Below are 11,307 nucleotides of genomic sequence, written 5' to 3'. Positions count from 1 at the left end.
CTGTGCAATACGAGGCTGTTAAAGGGTTAAGCAAAGCAGTGCGGGAAGGGAGGATTCATAATACATTTGCTATGTCCCTTCTTGAAGTGATGGCAGAGCCTTATACACTCACACTGCATGATTGGAAGTTATTGCTTTGTATGGTACTAACTGATACAGTATATGATGTGGTTATTTGATTTTTGTGAGCTATGTGTAGTGGCCTTGACTGAAAACCTTAATCGGGGAATTGCCGTAAACTATGAGCAGTTAGCTGGAGAAATTAACTGTGCCGATTCTGTGACTCAGGCAAGGTATCCCAGGGACAACTGTTTGCAAATGAATGAGATGGCTATTAAGGCAGTCAGGATGTGGGAGTCTTGCCACAGTCTTGCAGGGTCCTAGAGAGTCACTAACTTTAATACTAACTTGATTGATTGGCTTCAGAATATTTTGCAACAAGTCGAACATCAGGAAGCTCAAGGGTTGCTTTTAAAACAACTAGCTGTGATAATGCCAATGAAAACTGTAAACGGGCAACTTTCACAATCGCAACCCCAACATGTGTCAAATGATTGTAACGCAGAACTCACAGCAGACTGTAATTCTCAGGCTGAGTTCTGGAATGCAGCATAACAGATTTTTGCTTCTCTAATCTCTTCTGTAAGAATAGTACACGCTCTTAACTTGCTTAGTAAATTAGGCTGCTAGCTTGCTAAACAAAGTAATACTACAAATACTTTTTTTTTTCTGGCTTATTAACAGATGTTGATTCTGTCCATCATATGTTGCTACAGAACCGAGTTGCTATTGATTTTTATTATTAGCACAGGGACACAAGTGTGAAGACTTTGATAGGATGTGTTACGTGTAAGAAACTATGGACTAGGGTATTGTTTATTAAGATTTATGTTAAGCCCAATGTAAAGGTTAGGCAACAAAAGATATGAAATCGCTTATGCAAACAGCCACTAGACACCGCTTGTGTAAGATAGGATAACCGCAATCGCTTACACAAACTAAACCAGATACCGCTTGTGCAAGATAAGATAACCGCCAGATGTCCAGGAACCGACAGAAACAGGACAAACAACCCAATATAAGGACATATGAGTGAGGGGTCAACTATGGGACAAAGGAGGAAGACTTCTTACTTCGGCCTCAACGACCACCAGGAGGCAGAAAACGACCCCCTAACAACAACTGAAGCATGCGCAGAGTACCTCCACTACTTCATGAACACGGAAGTAAAGATGTATAAAAAGGGACTGTTTGAACTGCTCAGTACGGCAGTTGGTGGAGCGCAGACTCCCCTGCCGTCCAGCGCTGTTTTTGCTCATATTCTACTTGCTATAATTAAAAAAAATTTAATTGGATTATGATCTGTTGTGGTCTCAATTTATAACAATTTCTGATGCCGTGACTCAGATAAGGAACGGTGGGCTTTGGTCCTCCGGGGAGGCGCCCCGCGACATTTCGCGGCCCCGCGACCAACAGCTTACTCCAACCTTACCGATGAACCTAAATTCTAGGATATTGAGCAAAAAAAGGACCGGTAAAATCCCATAAAATTCTGTGCACGGGAGTCCGGACGAAGACGCAGGACGCGTAAGTATATTGCGAATTTGTTCGCGGGTTTGCCGTTCGGGCGGGATTGGGTTTCCTGGAATATAACGAGTGAGAGGTTCGATATACTGAACCAAGCGAGTGTGGACTCTTAAGTACTGCGTCTCCCATCTCCCGCGAGGGACTGGGCCAGGAACAAGGGGAGCGAGTGAGTGTATGTTTGTGGATATTCCAGAAGATGGGGGCAAGCCTTCGACTCCCATGGGAAGGGTACCCACTGTACCTAAGAATACCCCTCTGGCATATATCTTAGACAGTTGGAGATATTTCCTTGGAACTCTAGGGAAAGATAAGCAGAAGATGATAGAATATTGTACTAAGATATGGGGAGGGAAGAAGATTTCTAAAAATGTCTTTTGGCCAGTCTATGGGTCAGAAGAAGATTGGGTAAGACAGCAATTAAACCTCTGGGTTAATAATAAAAAAACCCCTTAACCCGGAGGAGAGTCAATATGCGGAAGTGTGGCTAGAAAGACTGGGAGCTAGACTTTACCCGCTGAATGAAATAAAAATTAAACAAAGAAAAAAGAAGGAAGAGTTAGACGAAACCCTTCTAACCCCCCCTCCTTACATTCCTCCTCCTGCTCCCGCAGCCCCTCCAGAGGTCCCCAGAGCGCCCACTCCCCCACCAGAGTCGGAACAAGGGTCTCCCCCTCCTCCTAGACGCGTAACTAGAAGTCAAAAAGGGGCAGCTCAGATGTACCCCCTAAGGGAAATACCCATGGGGGGACCTCAACCTGTGATCGGATATATTTCCGTACCCCTAAACTCAGCTGACCTACGAGATTTTAAAAGAACCGAGATGGGAAACTTAATTGAGGACCCACTCGGAGTGGCAGAAAGATTAAATCAATTTTTGGGACCAAACCTTTATACTTGGGATGAGATGTAATCTATCCTTGGTCAATTATTTACTACCGAGGAAAGAGATATGATTAGACGAGCAGGAATGAGACTGTGGGATGCTCAACATGCCCAGGGACCTCAAGCAGATATTAAATGGCCACTTCAAAAACCTAATTGGGATAATCAGGATCCGGCGCATAGAACTCATATGCAGGACCTGAGAACTATAGTAATTCAGGGGATTAGGGAAGCAGTACCCCGTGGCCAGCATATCAATAAAGCATTTAATGAAATGCAAAAGAAAGATGAAAGCCCTACTGAGTGGCTGGAACGACTGAGGAAAGCCCTTCAGCTGTACTCTGGGGTAAATCCAGACGACCCTTTAGGGTAAGCGCTCCTCAAAACTCAGTTTGTGGCAAAATCATGGGAAGATATCAGAAAGATGATTGAAAAGTTAGAAGACTGGCAGAATAGAGGGTTGGATGAATTATTGAGGGAAGCTCAGAAAGTCTACGTAAGGCGGGAAGAAGAGAGCAGCAAGCGACAAGTAAAAATGATGGTAGCAGCGGTCAGAGAGGATCGCAAAGGGCGGACTGGTGAACACAGGCCTGCTGGAACGAAACAAGGGAACGTAGTAGTAAAGAAGGAACAGAGATGTTGTTTTTACTGTGGAAAGAAGGGACATATAAAGAAGAATTGCAGAGAAAGGATCAGGGATGAGGAAATATTGAAAACGGAATAGGAGAGTCAGGGGCTCTATATCTTAGGGGACCGGAGTCATCATGAGCCCTTGATAAAATTAAAAATAGGTCCCCATAAACAAGAGTTCACCTTTTTAGTAGACACTGGGGCTGAGAAATCGACTATTAGGCAAATACCTGAGGGATGTAAAGTTTCCCCTGAAAAAGTACAAGTAATTGGGGCAAAAGGAGAACCCTTTAAAGTAAGCAAAATCAAAAATGTGGTATTCGAAACTGAAAATAAATTTGGAATGGGTGAACTCTTGCTCGTCCCTGAAGCAGAATTTAATCTGTTAGGACGAGATTTAATTGTTGAATTGCAATTAGAAATTAAAGTAAAAAATCAAGAACTAACGGTGTCTGCTTATCCTTTGACCGTGGATGATCAAAAACAAATTAACCCCGATGTCTGGTACTCTCCGAACACAATTAGTAGACTGGAAATCCCACCGATTAAAATCCAAATTTCCGAACCCCACATACCTGTGAGGGTAAGGCAATATCCCATATCCCTAGAAGGACGGAGAGGATTAAAACCAGAAATTGATCGATTGTTAGCACAAGGAATCTTAGAGCCTTGTATGTCACCCTTTAACACCCCCATTCTGCCTGTAAAGAAACCAAATGGGAAATATCGGCTCGTACATGATTTAAGGGAAATAAACAAAAGAACTATCACCCGGTTCCCTGTAGTAGCAAATCCATACACACTGCTAAGCAAGCTAGGACCCCATAACTCCTGGTATAGTGTGGCTGATTTAAAGGATGCCTTTTGGGCCTGTCCACTGGCAGAAGAATGCCGTGATTATTTTGCCTTTGAATGGGAAGACATAGAGACAGGCCGTAAACAGCAATTGAGATGGACCGTGCTCCCCCAGGGGTTCACTGAGTCCCCTAATCTGTTTGGACAGGCCCTGGAAGAGCTCTTAAAAGAATACCAAGTACAAACGGGAAACGTGCTGTTACAGTATGTAGATGATCTGCTCATAGCAGGGAATAATAAGGAGGATGTAAGAAAAGAAAGCATTCGACTCCTAAACTTTCTTGCACAAAAGGGACTACGGGTATCACAAGAAAAGTTACAATTTGTGGAGGAAAAAGTGAAATATTTGGGGCATTATTTGTTTAACGGCAAGAAGATATTGGATCCAGAGCGCATTAAAGGAATTCTGGAATTACCTATGCCTGTCACTAAGAGGCAAATTCGGCAGGCATTAGGGCTATTTGGGTATTGTAGGCAATGGATAGAGAACTACAGCTTTAAAGTTAAATTCTTATATGAACAACTGTCTAAAGACAAAATACCCAAGTGGACCCCTCAGGATCAAGAGCAGTTTGCCAGTCTCAAAAAGGGAGCTAAGTCAAGCACCGGTTTTAAGTCTCCCAGATTTAAAGCGGCCATTCCATTTATTCGTTAACATACATGAAGGAACAGCATTCGGAGTATTAACTCAGGAATGGGCCGGACAAAAGAAACCGGTGGCATACCTATCAAAGCTGTTGGACCCTGTGAGCAGGGGTTGGCCGAGTTGTTTACAAATCATTGTTGCTGCTGCCTTATTACTTGAAGAAACGAATCGTATTACCTTTAATGGAGAAGTTGTCCTATATGCGCCTCATAATATAAGGGGGGTGCTTCAACAAAAAGCAGAAAAATGGCTTACAGATAGCCGACTACTAAAGTATGAGGGAATACTCATAGAATCTCCAAAACTATCCCTAAGGACTATCGGAGCGGTTAACCCTGCAGAATTTCTATACCCAGGGGAAAGTACTGAGTTAGTACATGATTGTCTTCAAACGATTGAACAACAAACACGAATTCGACCAGACCTAGAAGAAGAGGAATTACAACATGGAGAAATATTTTTCATAGATGGGTCATCTCGAATAGTGGAAGAAACAGCTGTCCGGACTGCTGAGCGTGGATGGACTCATGCCAGTCGCATTAAAGGCCCAGTGACGAGACCCCACTGGAAAGTAATCAGTACTCCAGGTGACACCAAGATAACCCTGAAAAGATAACGTAATGATAGAGACTTTATTTGATTATTTTGCCGCATTGCCTTTTGGTATAAAGTGTGTATTGCTGTTTATATTTGCTATAATTATTTCTTTTTTATCTATTATATATGGAAGCGTACAAAGTGTGTTGAAGGAAATTGCTAAACTTATGCAACCACACAATATTGAATATAGAAGATATGCTGATGTAAATAATATATGTACTCTAGATATACGAATTAGGTGTAATAATTTGAACTGCAATTGTTATCCATTTGCTTGTTTCAGGTGTAAGGTATGCCAGGATAAATGGTGGACACACTGTGAATGTAGATACCCTCCGATAGGAGTTTACACACAGTGTTGGAAAAATCCAAAGAACTCTCACTGAGTGGAAATTAAAACAATTAGAGTCTAAACAAGAAATTATTCGAGAATCCCATGAGTGGTGGGAAATTTTTGCCAAAGGAATAAACCCTCAATATTATTGTTACCACTCCAACGAACCAGTCTCCTTTATAGCTGAAATCTTGGCTATAAAGTGCAGAAGGGAAGTACTAACCGTGTTTTGCTTTGCCCCATTAGTTAAAGCTGCAAAGTGGGAAGCCTATGTAAACAGGCAGAAAGCCCGAAACAGCTGTTCTCCTGAAGAATCCCCTTGCTGCCGAGAAGATGGTACACCCCGTGGCTCGAAGCAACCGAGTCGACGGGCAAGGCAGAGGAGGAACAAACTGTGGAGAAAAGAACCAGAACAATGGGACACAAAAGCAACAATGGCCGAACTTCCCCAGGACTGGTAAAAATATACTTAAATTGGCAAAATTGACAGACACCCTTTTTCCTGTTATGCCGTTAGTTCTGTTATTGATAATAACCCAAGCAGATGGAAACCCTCATGAGCCAATGAGCTGGAAATTATATCAATTAGATACAAGCCAAGTCGTTGGTGAATTTCAAGGACCTGGCAGCCCAACATTCAACGTAACTCCATGTCAACTAATCGGGCAATTCACTCCTGTATGCAAAAGACAAGGATGGCAAGGTAATAAAAGTTCAACTTATTTTTGTCCTGCCTCTAATCCAGGGAAAGAATACTGTAATTACCCTGGACATTATTATTGCGCATACTGGGGATGTGAAACAATGGCCCTAGAATGGGGAATTAATAATGATAAATATTTGAAAATTAGTTGGGGACCCCAAGGCTGTAACCCACCTTCATATACTTACAATGGACATATATTAGGGGGACAATACTCGTCAAACTGTCAATATCTGGAAATAAATATATCAAGTCCTACAGATGATAGTTGGTTAGTAGGAAAGATGTGGGGAGTTAGAATCAGAGAACCAGGGCCAGACCGAGGGGGTTTTATTAAAGTAATAAAGGAAAAGCTTCCACACGATCCCTTACCAGTAGGACCAAACCTGGTCCTGAATCCACCCACTTCCTCTGAAAAAAAAAAGGTTGCCCCCGTAATTGTCGTAACCCCTTCTCCAGACTCCCTTTCGGAAACAGCTAATGACATTGTGACTGAATTCTCCTTATCCAGGGATCTAGAGTTGTCAGAATCCAACGACCCCTTATGGAATCTAATGCAAGCCTCTTATCGTGCCCTCAATGAAAGCAAACCAAATTTAACTGAGGAATGCTGGTTATGTTATAATGTTAGACCACCATATTTTGAGGCAATTGGAAAACCAGGAAGGATTCGATGGTCTAATGGTTCAAACCCACGAGAATGCCCATGGAATGACCAGAGGAACCATACGCAAGGAATTACTATTCAATTAGTAACAGGTCAAGGAAAATGTATAGGTACAGTGCCCGAAAAGTATCAGCCTTTGTGCAACCGAACAGTCACTAACACCAATATAGAGAAACACAAGAATCAAAATGACAAATGGGCTATCCCGACACCAGGAGCTAAATGGGTTTGTTCAGACATCGGAGTAACGCCTTGCCTATCCCTAAACGTGTTTAATCAATCTCAGTTTTGCGTACAGGTGATTATTGTTCCTCGTCTGATCTATCACACCTCCGAGGAGGTGTTACGCCACTTTGAAGGAGACCTGAATAGACAAAAACGAGAGCCAATTACAGTGGTAACCCTAGCTACACTGCTGATAGCGGGCGGAGTTGGAGCAGGTACAGGCATAGCCTCCCTAGTAAAAGGTCAGGAATTACAATGTTTGCAGATGGCTGTAGATGAGGATTTAGCAAAAATAGAACAATCTATCCAAAATTTAGCCACTTCAGTAAAGTCTTTATCAGAAGTAGTGCTGCAAAATAGAAGAGGATTAGATCTATTGTTCTTAAAGGAAGGAGGGTTATGTGTAGCTCTCAATGAAGAATGTTGTTCTTTTGCTGACCATACGGGAGTAGTCCAGGACACCATGTCTGAACTCCGGAAAAGGTTAGATCAACGTAAGAAGGATCGTGAGGCGGGCAGGCCATGGTATGAAAACTGGTTTAATGTTTCACCTTGGCTAACCACTTTGTTGTCCGCTTTAGCAGGACCGCTTATCATGTTGATTTTGGGACTTATATTTGGGCCTTGTATATTACGCTATATTTTACACTTTATTAAAGAATGGTTTGACATAGCTAAACTGCTTATTGTAACTACGAGGTCTGGGGCAAAATATAAGAGTGTATCTATTAATGAGGATGAAGATTGTTGTGAATGCGTTATGCCACGTGAGAACTATGCCTATTGTAATTGTGAGGTATTACCTTGTGAGTGTTATGATAAATGTTGGGATTGTGGAAAAAGGTTTGCTTGCAGTGCCGAGAATGAAAGTAGTGTTTAATAAACAATAAAAGGAAAAAAAAGAAAAAAGGGGGGATTGTAAGAAACTATGGACTAGGGTATTGTTTATTAAGATTTATGTTAAGCCCAATGTAAAGGTTAGGCAACAAAAGATATGAAATCGCTTATGCAAACAGCCACCAGACACCGCTTGTGTAAGATAGGATAACCGCAATCGCTTACACAAACTAAACCAGATACCGCTTGTGCAAGATAAGATAACCGCCAGATGTCCAGGAACCGACAGAAACAGGACAAACAACCCAATATAAGGACATATGAGTGAGGGGTCAACTATGGGACAAAGGAGGAAGACTTCTTACTTCGGCCTCAACGACCACCAGGAGGCAGAAAACGACCCCCTAACAACAACTGAAGCATGCGCAGAGTACCTCCACTACTTCATGAACACGGAAGTAAAGATGTATAAAAAGGGACTGTTTGAACTGCTCAGTATGGCAGTTGGTGGAGCGCAGACTCCCCTGCCGTCCAGCGCTGTTTTTGCTCATATTCTACTTGCTATAATTAATAAAATTTTAATTGGATTATGATCCGTTGTGGTCTCAATTTATAACAACGTGAATCTGAGTGACCACTGTGAATTAATTTACAAAAGTATACAAAACTCAAAAGACTTAAAACAAAGATCTGCAACAGAGCCAGGGGCAGGATGCCTTTGGTCTCTTCTCACGGCTGGGAAACTTTGGGCCATGACTCAAAAGTATTACGGGATTTATTATAATTATCTTTAACCACCTTATTGATGTTTCCCTTATGTCTCCCATACCTTTTTTTTTTACTCCTGTATTCAGTGTTTAGTTGATTGTAACATAAATCAGGTCATGGTCACCCAGCTACACACAACCTTTGCCTTGTCGCAATTAACAAGCAAAAAAGAGGAGGATAGAGAATGTCTGAAGAGAGATATAGGAGAGGAAGCTGGAGAATATTTGACCTAACAAGAGATGAGAGAACAGCTGGGTATTGTGAAGGAGAATAGGAAAGATAAACATGGTTTTCTAGTGTTTAATAGGTGTCTGCATGCTTGTAGTGATATATAGCTATGTAACTACATGAATGATTTCTGCCCTGAGCCTGGTGGAGCATACAGCTTCGGTTTGTGTCCGGGCTCAGAGATGTAAATAGGGGCTTCTCTGTTATGGTAAAGTGTTTCTCTTTGCATAAAAAAGAGAGGGAATGAAGGGAATGACCCCAGAGGTATGTTCAGAGAAGGCATGCTATGTTTCGAACTTTTTGACTGAACCAGTTCTTGTTTGGTGTGCCCTTCCATCTATGTAAAATGTTAATCTAAAAGAAGATGATATTGTTTACACTTTGTCGATAATTGTCTTTCTGTAGATGCTAATGTAGTAGGAGGCTATGATGGGAACGTATTGCAGCGGTTCTTCTCTTATCCAGAGTAACAGCAGGGAAAGCATTAAAGAGTTAAATCACCTTGTTTGGTAGGCAGTTCAGAATGTGAGTCAAAATTGCCACTGCTTTTTGTTGTTGGTTCGGGGACATGGCTGTGAGGATTTTGATGGTATGCGCTGCGTGGATTTTAGGCGCCCCATTGCAGCAACATGTTATCAAAATCTGAGAAAATGTCAGCCTTTTTTGGCATCCATTCACTCAATTGGCAGTATTGTTTGTTTGCTATTACCTTGGTTGCTGTCATGTTTGCAAGGGCCCTGCAGAACATGGCAAACCTGGTACTAGCTGTTCAAAAACAAAAAGGGGAAATTGTAAAACTGTACGGAACAAAGACAGTGGGTTATTTTGACATTGATAATGTGTCTTAGTTGGTTTTTTATTTGTTCTATTACTTGTGCCTTGTTTTTGCTCGGTTTCAGGGGTTCTTTTGTGCAACAGAAAGGGGGAGATGCAGGAGCGGTCTGGAAACTAGGACCACGGGTGGCAATCGGTTAGCTGAGGGGAATGTGCTTGAGCTTGTCTAGACAACAATTAACATGATGAGGCATGTTTACAGAGCACAGGGGAGTGGGAGACGAATGGCGCCAAGGATGGCGCCAAGGAAAGGTAACACCTTGCTGTTAATTGCTGGTAGTTAACCACCAATCGGGGATTGCCTAGTATGCAATGCTTAGCTTCAAGAACCAATCTGTTTAAAACGCGCAGCTTCTGAAAGTGTATAAAAACGCGTGCTTCTGTACAATAAATTGACATTTGCTTGCATCAAGCTGCGTCCTGTCTCTTCATTCGCCGCAGAAACTTCTAAAAACTTTGGACATTGACTAATGATTTGATAAGTGTTTATAAGCTGTGCTGCATCCCTTTGTTATTTGCCACTCACTGGGGTGGTGGCCCAACTCTGAGTTGTGATTAAAGCAAACCTAGTGGTACCCACATTTGTATGAATTTTTTCTTTTAACACTCTTCAGTCAGAAGGCGAGTACTTTGCATGTAAACCATGAGAAGAGTGACAGTCTCAGCATTTCTTGCTCTGTCAGAAAAAGATCTGCCTCTGCTGCTTAGCATTATATTCTGCTGCATTACATGCTAGGAACAGCTTTGATAGGACTCTCAGTCCACAAACCAGTCTGGGTATCATGGGGATGTCTGCTTACCTGCATAAATTCTCCTGTTTCCTCCAGCCCCAGGAAGACCGACTCTGAAAGACATGATCCTAATCAGAAAGCCATGATTGTCTCTGCAAAGTGAATGGTAAATCAGAGGGCGGTGACAAGCATTATCACAGCAGTTTCCTCAGCCAGGGTGCCGGCTCTCACTTTATGTAGTTATCTCCTTGCAGGGCAGATCACTGGATTAGAATTTGTTTCTTCCCTAGCAAGCAGCTCCTGGCTGCTGAAGTCTGGATCCAGTCCCAACTCCAATTTGCACTGGCTATGCTGAAATTTAATACCACAGTTTGTAACAAGCCTCCCAAAGCAGCAGGTGCAACAGTCTGCTTTTTTCTGTGCCAAGTTAAACCCAGGGAGATGAAAACAACTATTAGAGCTTAAACAATCTTATACAGTAACTGCTAAAATTGGGACCACAGGCAGCAAGGTGTTATACGCAGACCAGATTAAATGGGGACATGACTCTCCAGTTGCCATCGTATATTGCCTCCACCGATAGCTCAAAGACTCAAGGCAGAGAGCTCCCAATAAATACCAGATGGTTACTGTGCAAAAAACCACCCCAATTAAAAACAAGGAAAGAGTCTAAATCTGTGTAAAGGAGCTAAAAAAATATAACAGCCAAAGCTCTGCACAAAAAAAGCTTCATTTAGACAGCTCAGCAGTGCTGGCAAGACAGACTCTCACATTGCCACA

Source organism: Falco peregrinus, chromosome W, assembly GCF_023634155.1.
Source record: "Falco peregrinus isolate bFalPer1 chromosome W, bFalPer1.pri, whole genome shotgun sequence".
Taxonomy (NCBI): domain Eukaryota; kingdom Metazoa; phylum Chordata; class Aves; order Falconiformes; family Falconidae; genus Falco; species Falco peregrinus.
This window is presented reverse-complemented; position numbering follows the sequence as displayed.